The 12,786-nt window shown below is 38.4% G+C and overlaps 1 protein-coding gene across 1 annotated transcript in view; it reads left to right on the top strand.

Moving 5' to 3' along the window:
- The window catches only part of LOC125232183 (protein N-terminal asparagine amidohydrolase), a 179,084-nt gene that overhangs the window by 58,572 nt on the left and 107,726 nt on the right, over positions 1-12,786 (top strand). The window lies entirely within an intron of this gene.

Here is a 12,786-nt window from a genome sequence, read left to right as displayed (position 1 = left end):
TCTGTCCGTCACGGATGGCCGCGGTGGACTGAATGCCGGGCGCTGCGACGGCTGTCTTTTATAGGGGCGCGGCGTGTGAGTGTGTGCCGCCTCGACGCTCCGTTAGGTGTGTGCGTGAGTTGTTTGTGATTCCCGGCGCGGGCGCGTTGCTAGAGTCTTAGGCACTACAATGTATTAAATATATAATTTTTAATTCTTATTGATAAAAATGAAGTGTAGTGTTGCTTTACACAATAAAAGTAGGAATCAAATGAAATAGAGTATTTACTGTGATATTAATAGAATTTCTGTTGCGCAATGATAGTTTTTTTCAGTACAGATGCTGCTTTTTTTAACGCAGTAGTGCGAGCAAATCAAGCAATGATTCATTTCTTGTCTGGTCGAAACTCTTAGCTTAGATTTAGGTACTGAAAATCGTCGTACGATACACGTGCGAAAAGGACATTCACAACTCGTGTCGATTTAAAACACTCCCTTCGTTCGTGTATTAATTTATTGCTACTCGTATCGATTTTCCTCTTTTCCGCACTCGTATCTACAAGTATTTTGTTTGGGTTACAAAAAAAACACATTATTTACTCTACTACGTTTTATTTATGTCTCTTTAACATTACAAATTTGTAGACACTTATCTATACAAAAATCTTGACAAAAGAAGTACAGATCGCTGAAATGAATGTTGATAGTAATATTAATGAAGACTACTTCAACAAGTGTCAATTGTGAAATGCCGCACAATACTAGTTGCTCTATAGAAGACCATAATAATATGATCCCCGATCCTTTACAACCCAGCAGCTCGGTACGCACGTTACAATTTTTTTTTAATCTTCTTTAGTGAGGGCAACTGAGTACGACGGCATATTTAATTGTTTATAAAGTTTGAGGATACCTGAAAAAAATGAATACAAGAAGCCATTCTGCTTTCGGTCACGCGTGTACGGTGCGACCATTTTGCGACCGTTTGTTGACCGTTTGGTGACCGTTTGGCGACTGTTTTTTACATGGAATATTACCGTCTTAATCCATATTTTAACAACTTTATTGGTTTTCTAGGCATTATTTTTATTATTTCAGTATAGTATATGCACCAGAGCACTAAAACTTCACCAATCAATATACATAACACGCAAACACCGAGTAGTCAATAATATTATTACTGGTTAAACTGAGGTAAATTGATGGCGCGTTGATAAATTTAGACTTATTTTATGAAATCACTCGAGCAATTTAATTGGCCATGGTAATTAGCCCACATTATATTACAAATGCAAACAATATTTATCTTTAACAAATTCTTACGCCATTACATTTTAATGTCAAATGATTTTATTTCTTTTTTACTTTGACGTCTCTGACAGTCGCCATTTGAAAAGAATGAAATGAACGAATGATTTTGGGAAAGTAGTCGCCAAACGGTAACAATGTGTGCACGCGTAGTGCACACTTCTGTCACTTCTGTGACCATTTGTGCCTGTTACCAATCGTCCCCATTTGGGTCGCCGCGACTAAACGTCGACCGTACTGCGACTAAGCATTGAGACCCGAAGACCTATGTGTACACAAAATAGGAGGATTTGCGTAGGAACGGCGACCGATTATGGTTATATGGGTAGTGCCGCTAAAAGAGCGAAAACAATTGATGTTACATACCTATTGGATAGTTGAAGCGAATCCTCGTTTAGCGTGGGGAGGATACCTAAGGCCTATAAGAAGATTAACTGGAAGTATGAACTCGTTAATAATGTCCTCGACTTAGAAGTTTCCACATTATTGGTAAGGTATTAAGTGAAGGGAATTTATAATACGTTAAGTAGATCGACCCTTCGAAAGTTTACAATTCGATTAGAAGGCATTAATATACAATGGTGTTTGAAAGTAGGTGTATTTCTAAATATTTACTAACACAACTTACCATGAATAAAATAATACACTCGAATGCGATAGTAAAATTAATAATTCTATTAATAGAAATAATGCGAAGCTCTTAATTCCTCACTTGCTCAAAAATAAGACAATATCTACCTACAAGAACAGGTAGAGCGGCTGTAGCTATGTATATTGTATAATAAATAGTAAATACACTTGAAAGATTCTTGGTGTTTATTATATTTAGCATCGTTTATGAAGAATAAAATAATCCTCCCCTGTTTATCCGTACAATTATCAGCACCTGCCGGCCTAGCCGAAGTGACAATCGTTTGCGCTGCTTGGCGATCGAAAAGCAATCTGGCTCTGTCGCACCACTATCTACAGAATCCCTAGTGATAGGGAGAGCTAGCTACGATACGCGTACACCGTCGCGTGGCACCCTATAGCCTATCATCCATAGTTCATCGACGCGACGTCGCCCACCTAAGACACTTCCATAGAGATCGAAGGTTTGATTTCGTCGCGCCGGGTCGCGTGCCCTTCAACCACGCAAATCACGACATTACGAAACGTAAGGGATTGTGACGTTGGCTAGGTACCCTGCTCCGATGCGCGATCAGTTCGCCATGTTTATGTTATTGATAATTCAGGATGAGCGAATATCCTTCCACCACTTCTTGTGGCCTTACGCGAATCTTATTACAAGATAGTATGGTCGGAGTATGGATAGTCCTGTTTGGTTTGTTCGGCATAAATCGCGTTATCGGGTGTTGGTTGGATCCCGTTGGTAGGTACTCTACGAGTCTGTGTAGTTCACAGTCTGCAGAAAATTTAAAACAATAACTGTTTATTGGTACTTAACTGAAAATTGCGAAAGTTCTCCATTAATCAACCTCTGGAGCTCAAAAGGGAACTCAAAAAGTAACACAAGTAAAACGTGATTGTGATAATAGATGAAATACAAATATAAATCTTATTCAATTCCAAATGTTGTATCAGTTGAAAATGTGGGCATTATTGGATGTGACTGATGTGAGAGAGCAAAAGCCAACTAAAAAGGTGTTAAAAGGACGAAAGAAGGAAGAGAAAAACGGTCGCCAACATGGTAAAGTATAGGTATGAGATTATAAGGCAATGCACGTTCTATCTCGACGAAGTTAATATGCTTGCTTTGAATGAGGAAAAATTTACAATCAAGCCTATCGATAATTGCGAATTTGTTCGGAGGTACCTGCATTAATCTCATATGAATAAATTAGTCTAGACTCAACCTACACAGTTGACTAAAGTATAGGCGACATATAAACAGTGAATCTAAGCTTGAGATATTCTGCAGCCCCGATGTAGCTAGTTCCGATTTCGATGCGAATTATTTTACACACGGCAGCCGTGTACAGTGACCTTTACACGGCTCCCTGTAACTCGCTCATGAGTGGCCGCCCTAAAATGACGCTTTTGGATTCTATGCATTGCTTATTATCTGCAGAGAAATTGCGGGATTGAAAAACTATTCGTACAGTTTATGCTTCATTCATCTGTGTAATTCAATGGAACTTAAACACCCTTCAATTACATAACAACTAAAGATGAATCGCTTCTTAAGTCAAAATAATCAAAACATCTTTTGGGTTGGGTATTCTTTTGGGGGAAAAGTAAACTGACAGAAGAGAACGCTTAAAAAAATCTGGAGCTTTTGCGCTTTCATTTTGCAGTGTTGCTGATGGAATAATCCGGCTGAGCTGAGTATGTTAACTTATGAAAATTTGCCAAATATACCGAATAATTCATAGTCAGTCCGTCTGTGGTTTATTCAGGATATCAGTATCACTCGATTTTCAGGACCAGAATAATTTCGATGAATGAATAATTAATCTAATGACCGATTTTCGACTTTCGAAGTCGATTAGAAACTTAAACGAATAAAGCGGAATTTTAAGGCTCCTGTAGCGGGCGCGAAAGTAAATAAATGTCTGCCTTATTTACAGGCGTCGTTTCCGCTATGCTTTATCGTTACAACCGCACACACTCGCATTATCATATATCCCACTTATAACTGGCTAGAGAATATGCTGCAGGCTTGGCTTTGGCTAACTTCTATTCATTGCAATTATTTGTTTGATATTTTAGCCCGCGCCCTTTTTCTTTTTGGCCGTGTGGGGACACGTTTAGAATTTCACCACCCCCTTTCTTCCCGTGGGTGTCGTAAGTGGTTTGTGGGCATTATTATAAACTCCCAGTTTTAGGGTGCCTTTCCACCAGAGATGTGATACGCTACGTTGCTATGGATGCGTCTGATATCCACCAATCAGCTTAATCGAACCCGTTCCCACTAGGGCTATGCTGTGGAACAATAAACGTGATTGGTGGATACCAAACACATCCACGTAGCGCTTCTTTGGTGGAAATGCACCATAAGTATCCAATGCTCAAAATGCTTTAATAATACTCTACTCAACTCATTAAGGCCCGTTCTCACCGCGCATAATTAGCCGGACCTAATCGCGGAAACTACTTGGACTAGTTAGGGCCAGACTGCACTCCGTGAGAACCAGGGCTGGCGTGTTATGTAAATACAGCCGATACATGCATGCTTTATTGGGATAGGCTGCTGATAAGGGAAATGCTGCATTTATCTAGATGTACGAAAGTCTCAGGAGTTGCGAGACTCGGGTATAACCTGACTAGAAGAGTATTGAATGATTCACGGCTATTTTCATTACCATTAGACTTACAACCCTAGACATTAGACTTATTGACCGAGTATATATATATAGACCGTGATTACCTTTCTGATTTTTGTCGAGCTCACGATATTTCGACGCATGCATCATGAATAATGATCACGGAAAACTGAAGAAGGCGGGTTAATAATGTTAATATCAAAGTTGTACGCGCGCGATCTATTTCTTCGCCCGTACTGGCTGTGTTCGCTTTCAACGTTACCATAATCACGGTCTATAACTAGAGTTCCAAAACAACCCTAAACCCCCATTTCTGCCATGAGTGATTTAACTTACTATTATTATTTTTGTGTTGTTGTTTATTATTAATATTGTGTTTTTTTTTATATGTATATCAATCACGTGTTGGTCCAGTCTATAAGTGATATGTATAATTAATTGTAAATAAATATATAAAACTTGCAACGCATGTAATCAATGACATTAAATATCAATGCATGTAATGAACAATATACCTAATGTTTAGGTGGGGATTAGGTATATTTTACTGACTGATCACAACCTTGTGCACTACCGAGGAGCAATAATTTAATTAAATAAAAATAGTTTATCAATGTCAATGAGTGCTAAATTGCTGTAAGTATATACCGTCGATGTATAAATTCTAGTGTAGGAATAAAGTCACCATTAATTTCACCTTTGAGTCTTTGAATCACAAAATCAACGCCTTAAAGAACGGCACATTTTGATTTTATACTCCGTGAAATGCATCTGAACTTTAGCATTACATTTATTTTAACGATACTGTAATGCCCACATGACTCTTAAGAGTCATAAAACCTTTTCAAATTCACTTATAACAGTTATAACCGCCTCACCGTCGTAGACAAATTATGTACGATTAAGCATCGTAAAACCCTCGCTGTAGCTTTCCCGGGCAGATTGGTAATGATAAAAACGTATTGGTGTCAGGAGATTGTATAGTGAGGCTGAAAGCGCATGTTGCACCTATCTCGTCGACACGGGCCATGGGCTAGGCTAAGCAAACACTGGGGCCGGTGTAAGACACAAGACATCTGTTTACCTCGGTTCTGTAATGATTGGGAATGATGGTCATTGCCGATTGAATTGCACAATCGTTTGTATTATACCAATTTACCAAATTACATGCACCATATCTGAGGTGTTTCTTGAAACAGAGTAGGAATTCTAGGAATCTTTTAATTAAGCTGTTTTATCTCATGAAGATAGCATATCTTTGATGACGGTTACTTGAGATTTAAGTATGCCTGAAAATATATTGTATTAGGACGTAGTTTTAAGTACAAAGATACACTGCCAGGCAACGAGTGAAAATATATATATATATATAATGTTAAAACCTGAATGATATTTATATTATTAATATTACTGTCGTTCTTGTCGACTTTGACATTTTGTATGTCAACCGGCGAATGTACACATATATACCTAAGATCTAATAGATGTTCCTATGCTTGACAAATAAAGCATTCTGATTACATCCTTACTCTATCTATAACCCGCTAACATCTAATGGCTCACACCACCCCCCTGTTACCTTTCACCGTGGAGAGATATTGTCCATGCTGCATCCCCTCATTACCATATATTGCGCGACGCAATTAACTATCGGTATATTGTTGTGGCGATGGCGCGGCGCGGCAGTGCGTTCGGTGGGAGTGGCGTGTGAACTGAGGAAAGTTGCTGGGGTGCCTGAAAGTGGTAACTGGTTCTATTGTGCTTTTCAGATGGAAACAGATAGGTCATAGACAGTGAGTGCGCATGTGCACTCGTACCTTTGAATGGGACTGGTTTACCCTCAGATATGTCGCAAATTATTGAACACACACACACTTGTAGATGGACGTTCCTATTGCGCAATGTATGCGCATCATTTCCATGCTGTGTATATGCTAGCGACCAGCGAGTCGACAGCATGCTCAATGAGCTAACATCTGCGATACGTCCGTCGGCTTGTCAGCACTCTAGTATTATATATTATCATTATATGCTCTACTTATACTCGTAGCTGTTCGGCCACTACAACATGGAGAATTGGACAGTTCATTCTTGCTAAAAAGCCTCGTATTGAAGGTAGTTCTAGCCTATCGAACTTGTGCCGATATTTTTAGCTTTAATCATATGCCTAACATGTAGTCTCTAAGTCAGGTGTACTTATTGACAAGTTGAGTAACTTAGCACGGACAAATAAGTAAATTCAATCATTTGATTTTAACTATAAACTGATATAGGTTGCCAAAAATTGTAAATTAGTAAAATCTTTTAGTCATATTCACTAGTTAGAGACCATCACTAAAGAGACTGATTTATGTCAGAACGAAATTTACGTTGTCTGGAGATATCTCAGTTTTCAAATTGTTTTAATTTCAATGTTTCATCCAAATTATTCTTGTTTACATTACTTACCTACTAGTTTTAAGGAAGAGCGGTACCCCTTACACAAGGTATTTGTTTACTTAAAAAGGGGTATCCACAACTAAAATTATGTGAGTAATTCTTAAAATGAATAAAGAATTTTTAATTTTTATTTTTTAATCTCAAATGTACAGGCTAACCTAAAGATGATCCTGTATGTAAACAGTGTTAGAATCTGACAGAAACGCACGCGCCACGCCCGCTGTCGGCGTCTGACACTTGCGCAGGCGCATCCTAACATTACCGCTGACATTACCAGTGCTCTACGGACACGGACACTCGCATCCTCTACTTACAAGCGATAAACCATGATAGCTGCTAGTTATAACCTGAATATTAGTCACTTAGGCATTATCCTCGTAAGAGTCGTAAGTCTCAAGTACCGATGACACTATTTTTTTAATTCGGAAACTATTTTATTCCATTATAAGACTAGGTATCACTGGGCGCTTTCTGGTTTTGTTTTATATGAATTACTTACTTATGTTTTTTTTTTAAATAAAACATCTTACATAAAAACTGAAATATAATAGTACATTGTGCAACAAGGGAGGTAAGGGGGTCATCAAATACGAGTGTCGCGATATATTAACGACAGCCGCAGGCTGGAGTGAATTTAGACACGAGTATTTAATATCCTTACTTCCTGAGTTACACACAATGTTTTTCATCACATTTGAGAGAAGAATACAGAGGAAAAAGTCATAAGGCAAAACCTTCAACGCAACGCCGGCGTTGCGAATGTACTATTTTAGCATACAGTATCTCTCACGCCCTATTATGTGCATGTTCCCCCAGTTACACCACAAGCACAGCTTCCAATAAATTCTGCCAAATGTCAATTCGGTTAGTTATTTGAGCAGGCTATTGTCATCCGTTTTCGACACGGTTATTTATAACCCTTGCAGTGCTGCGTGGTATTTAAATCAAGGGATCTGCTGATAGTGCCTTCACCTTTCACGATGTCTTACGAGACTCTCTATTTGTACAGTCAAATTGATTTCTAGGCCAGGTCGTACATTGTTACAGGAATGCGAGATTCCTTAAGGTTTCATATTTTATTGTGAAAGGGACGAAGTGACCCGGAATTTTAAAAGGTTGACTTGATTTTGCTGATGCTGTAGTTCGATTCTCGGCATATCACGGGTATGTGTCATTCCTATTGAGTCATGGATATTTTCTATGTATGTAAGTATTTGTATATTATATAATAACGTTTTCTGAGTACCCACAACATAAGCCTTCGTGAGCTTACCATGGGACTCAGTCAATCTGTGTAAGAAGTCCTATAATATTTATGCCAATTTCCTCAATACAGGTCTACATTGTAAATAATAATTATTATTACTGTAGTAATAATAATTTCCCGGCTCCTGAAAGCGACATAAAAATACATTAGTCTAATGCTCTCAAGACCAGCATGACAAAATAGAAGACAATCTGATTAATTAGCTCACCGCTTAAGGTCAAAGATATTTCCTAGCGGAACGCTCCCAATCCCACGGCAGAAGACAGATCATCCCTGTGAATAACCAAGCACATGGTTAGGAACAAACCCATAACGTTTCACGCCATTATGGAGTTGATCTGAACAATTCAAATACTCACTCAATTTGAGGATTATTGCAGGCCTGCTTCCACCGTTTTGACCACCATGCGGTATGGTCTTGTGGAGAAAGTGCGTGTGCACCCAAAAGGGTCAAAAAAGGAAATGGACCACCCATGATCATTAACCTATTTGCATATGGAGCATCAAGGACATAGGGTGACAAACCCAGGAAGACATAATATATAGAATTAATATATTATATTTATTTGAGACTCCTTCAGAGTCATGAAAGATTTACTATTATGTACATAGCAAGATTGTCACTCCAGACAGGCCTCTTATTTAGAGTATTAATATTACAGCATTTTGTTATGTATTTAAGATAATTTTCTGCATTATTTCTATATAATTATATTAATTTAATTTATCAAAATGTACTGGAGTAACAATAAGAAATCTCATACAACGCGTTATTTTTAGCTATCTGGCAACCCGTGCACAGATTATGCAGAAAAGTGCATACATGGTATACAATTGGAAGCTCTAGTCAAGCAAGAGACTATTGTTCGGTTCTGCAAATATCAGCGCCTGAGATGGGCTGGTCACCTTGAAAGAATGCCAGATATGAGGGCTCCTAAAATTATGACCAGGTGGACACCGCAACAAAAAAGGCCCAGGGCTAAACCTCGGAAAAGGTGGCTTGACTGTGTGGAAGAGGACCTGAGGAGAATAAGGAAATATACCAACTGGAGGAGGGTTGCCAGAGATCGCGACAACTGGAGGAAGATAGTGGAGGAGGCCAAGACCCACAAAGGGTTGTAGCGCCATCGGAAGTAAGTAAGTAAGCATACATGTGTGGATGCAAGTATTTTTGCACCACATTAGGATTTCAACTTTTGAAACAAAATAAAATGAATGAAATTTCGATTATTGATTTATATAAAAAATATTAATAACGACCAAGAAAATGTACTACGTTACAACTGGACCTCTGGACCCGGCGACCATTGGTCCATATATCGTTGACGATAAGTGCACGCGTGAGTTATGACTTAATTAAACCAAACCTTCATTCTCACTCGTAATTACTATTGCACAGGGTTACCAGGACTACAAGTCTGCAGCTTGGTAGTAGATGACAGTGTTTACATTTACACAAAGCTTAAGAACGATGTTCCTTCAATTATTTTTTTGATAATATTCTGAAATCATAAAACGGAACGCATTTGTACAAAGAATTTCATTAGATTATGAATTGCTTCTGGTTCTGCTGCCTAGTAGGCAAAGAGGTAATGTTAGTCCCTGCAAGGCAATAAAGAATTTCCGTAGCCGAATGAAAAGCCATCATCATCATTCGCTTGCACTTATCCATTTATTTGGGGTCGGCGGAGCATGTCCTTCTGTTCCATACCTCTATCGCCCGCCATCTCATCATCTAGTTGCTTTCGTTTCATGTCATCTTTTATGCAGTCCATGCATTTTTTCTTTGGGTTTCCTCTTCCGTTTATTTCTTCCACATTCATTCCCAATACCTTTCGAATGAACAGCCACTTACACTTTTAAATTAAATTAATATTAATAGTTATTCAATATGTTTTCAAAACTCCTATAATTCATCTTCAACCGTTTGGTAACCCTGGCCTGGCATGGCAATAGGGAACTGTGTTTGATAGCCGAGTGAACAACTAATAGCTAATATCTTTAAATTTAATTACACGTTTAGATGTTTATACGGCCGTAAATTTACGTCCCTTGTCGCGGTGAAAGGAATTACGTGTAATGAGTTTAGACGTACGTTAGGGTTATCACAACGTACTGAGACGGTGGGGTGATTTCCCCAAGAGTCGGGTCCGAGTCTGGACGTTTACTGGCGAGGTTGCGGACGAGTGCCTGGGACCTCGCCGTATTATAGCAAACCGACGGCGATAGAGGGGTTTTAGTGGGTAAACCATGGGTCTCATCAGCCTAGGGACTCCCACATAACCATCCCAGGCCCGTCCCCGCGCCTGAGTGGTATGCGTAGCGTAACGCATTTCCCCTCTTTAAAAAAGGGTTATCAGGACATGTCCTTCCTTTTAGAATTGAGACACTTTCTGCGGAGGATGGTGGAAAATTACATGATGTTTCCCTGTTCCATTTGGCGGTGAGATAGCGAAATATATTTGGTGAAGGTATACAAACCAAAAAGTTCTCAGAGATCCTTTTGTTTGCAGTGACTTGAGTACCTATTTGCCAAGTTTCGAGTTCAAAAGATCCTTAAAATTTGGTGAAGCAAAAGAAGGCGGTTATTTGAATATTTTGAACGCACGCCTGAGGTATTCATGAATAAATTACCAACGTAAAAGTGTTTGTACTAAGTAAAACGGCTGTGCATAACCAAGGAGAATATATAAACTGCTTCTAGTACGACTAGTTTCATCAGTATCATTAAGTGTTCAACTGAGGTAAAGATAAATAAAAGGAATTTATTAACTGTAAAGCATTTCGCAGGCCGAGCAAATAATGATGTTGCAGTACTGATCAATTATACGATTCAAGTTGTCTACAAAGTGTTTATAGTCCTGTATCTAATTAAATCTTTAATTCCAATTTCTATGCAATGAAGGCATACCGTTCAGTAGCTATAAATCCTTCAGTGGGTGTTGCCATTGCTTAGCGAACACTTGTTATACGTATAAGTTGGTTTTTAACGATTTAATGGTGATACATTTTACTTCTATGAGTTTAGTTATTATTGTAATATGTTTAACAACTAAGGTAACTAATCGTTCAAAAAACAATAATTGTACAGTGCTCTTAAGATTCAGATTCATTGTGTTCCTTGGGGGTGGGGGTGCCAAAAAAAAGTCTGTCATGCTTTTCCATTTCCTGGTGTCTTTTTCATTTCAACTATAACTTCAACTATTTCCCTCATCCTCATAGTTGGCGACTCGGTATACTCTCGGGAGTCTCGGGGCGACACGTTCGTTTTTCGTCACGATCCTAAATTTGTCCGATTCTGCTTTTGGCAGCCATTCTTCATTCGTCAACTTAGTCTGCCGTTATTATCTTCCTTGACCATAATGAGTTGTTGGCCTTTTTCTTATTTCGACATTTTCGACTCAATCGTTTTTCGTGATTTCGTACCTATTTGGTCATATTCTAAGTTGGTAGGTTGGTACCAATCTAAGACTACGAAAAAACACGAAAAACATAGATTTAACAGCGAACATGCCGAAAGAAGATCATGACGAGTAAAGAACGAGACGGTAAGATAAAGATGAACAATGAAATTGATCGTAGTTGAGAAAGACCATCGACGATCGTGTCGAATAAAGAATGGCTGGCGAAAGCAGAATCGGACAAATTTAGAAACATGACGAAAAACGAACGAGATGAGCCAAGAGTATACCGGCGACTCTTATCTTGGTTTCACATTATGCTCGGCAACCTTGGGGAATAACACCACAAAGGGATGTTCTAATAAGACGTCTACAAGACTTATGGTGCTCCTACCACCTTCCACACTTCTCTGACACGTACAAAACCTTACTGCCTGGATATATACAAGACCCATTAAAATTTCAACCAATCATTTTTCGAAGTGCTTCTATTGCAGTAAGCTAAGTAACTTTTAAAACTCTCGTCTACTTTTCTTTTTGACTTTGGATTCTGTTTTTTGGTTGACTAAGTTGATTTTGATCAGAGAAATAGAATCAGATAATAGTTGAGAGAAGACCTGAACGTTGTAATTACGAGTATACGATTATAGAAGTTGAAGTCCGGGCTGTATTGATTAGTTATTTATTGAAAAATAGGTAAGGCACAGGGTAGGTATTTTGAAATAGTGTTCACTGGTCATATATGTGTATATGGCACCCGTCCCGTGTTCAATGGATACAAATGGAATTCACGTTAATAGTGTAATACATAGAAAAAAATCAACCAGTTGAATTTGCCCCCCTGTTCCTTACTTATTTATTTCAACATTCAACAATATAAATATTTAAAACTTACACATTTTATAATGGTAGAGATTTATAATGGTACAAAAATCTTAATTCAAACCTACCATGAAAATAGAAAAGACCCATAGACGAAAGAACGTTATAGTTGCCAACATGCATGTTTACCCGGTTTTAAATTCATTTGTATCGTTCGTTCCTTTAGCTTTACAATAATCCAGTCCACTGTCATAAGTGTCATAACATCTCCAATACCGCACCATGTCATAAGCTGTCACTTAAA

The sequence above is a fragment of the Leguminivora glycinivorella genome, chromosome 12 (assembly GCF_023078275.1).
Source record: "Leguminivora glycinivorella isolate SPB_JAAS2020 chromosome 12, LegGlyc_1.1, whole genome shotgun sequence".
Classification (NCBI taxonomy): domain Eukaryota; kingdom Metazoa; phylum Arthropoda; class Insecta; order Lepidoptera; family Tortricidae; genus Leguminivora; species Leguminivora glycinivorella.
The sequence above is the reverse complement of the archived record's forward strand: the minus strand, read 5'-3'. Positions and strand labels throughout refer to the sequence as shown.